This window comes from Scomber scombrus, chromosome 19 (genome assembly GCF_963691925.1).
Source record: "Scomber scombrus chromosome 19, fScoSco1.1, whole genome shotgun sequence".
Taxonomy (NCBI): Eukaryota; Metazoa; Chordata; class Actinopteri; order Scombriformes; family Scombridae; genus Scomber; species Scomber scombrus.
The window spans coordinates 8,951,933-8,953,473 of NC_084988.1; positions in this window are offsets into that span (position 1 = coordinate 8,951,933).

The following is a 1,541-nucleotide window of genomic DNA, read 5'->3' on the forward strand; positions in this document are numbered from 1 at the left end:
TAATTGCAAAATCAACAATTTTTTTCTTGTCTTCTGAATTAATTAATACACAGTGGGTATTAACCATTCCCTTTGTGACAATTGAGCTTGAAAATAAGATCTGATATTTCAGATTTTATATGATATGAGTTCTTTAGGAATATTTTGTCTGCCAAAAAGTAAATTCACAAACAAAGAAATGTACAGTAGATTATCTTAAATAGTGACATTTGTGGTCAATTAGTACCTCTTATAACGAAACTATTACAAAACTCAGTACAGTCAGGACCAGCCACAGACAATGGGCCTATTATGGTATCTCTCTCTTTTGTATTTTACTATGTTTTAAAGGCATAATAGAACTGAAGTAATGTTTAATTTTCCGTAGCATACCTCACATACTATCAGTTCAAAATCATGTTTATAATAAATCCTCCCAAAATCTGGAAAGGACATGAAGGTATCGCTGTAATAAAGAATGTTTCTAAGCTGTTGAAGAGGATGAGTGTTCAAACATCAGGTTAAGCTCTGCTGAGGATTACGAGACAAGAATGTAGAATGAAAATGCCAGAAAAAGATCAAACACAGCAGACAAAATGACAGTTTAAAGTCTTGACATCCATCTAGAGTTTTTGTGGGATATCACCATCAACAACACAAAACAACTCACACAGTGACATTTTCTGTCAGATTTTCTTTAATTTTTGGTATGTTTTTGACTCAAATATAACATACCTTGTTTTATTTCTAATAGACATCATCATCATAAGACCGTTTCCATCCCCTTTGCCATGTCTTCTCCTGACTAAGAAGCTAATCTGACATGGTCTGGTGGGCTAGCTGCTGTGTTTTGGAAAACCATGGCCAGTTCAGGGGTCAGATCCTCATCAGCCCTGATGTTTGTTTACATTCTTACACAAAGCCACCAGGGACAGACAGTCCATTTAAAAGTTAAACCATGGGAAAAATAGCATGGGGAGAGCAATACAGTGCCTCTCTGCCCTGTCTACACTGTCAGTTATAGCACTGTTGAATGTCTTGTGCCTTTTTTTTGACTGTGACACAGATTCAGGCACGTCTTGAGAATCAGTCATCAAGCCAAATCATATTGAACACAGACGATTTTATCTGGATACTTGGGCCTCAAAAGAAAATACTTGTCTTTTATCTAAAAAGAGATGGCAAGACAAAAAAGTGAAGAAAGTAGAGGAATCAATAACTTGTGAACAGTGATGAGTCTGATCTCTTGCCAGAAACCTGCACCACTAATGCATTCCAGTGAGACTTTAGTCCAGTGTTGATGTCTGCACATGAAAAGGCATCAATAGTGACTGAAAAAAGCATTTTTGATTTGACCAGATGCACAGGGCCGTGACTTCTCTCCAGATCTTTTCCCTTCTTGCTCAAAGCTTTGGACCAAATACAGCTACATGTGTTAAATACTTGGTTTTATTGCTTTGATGTAATCGGCCTTTACAACATTAACAGAAATGGCAGACTTTTACCATTCAGTTTTAACAACTGAATTGAAAGTTAACACACTATTTACTGTTCATATTCTG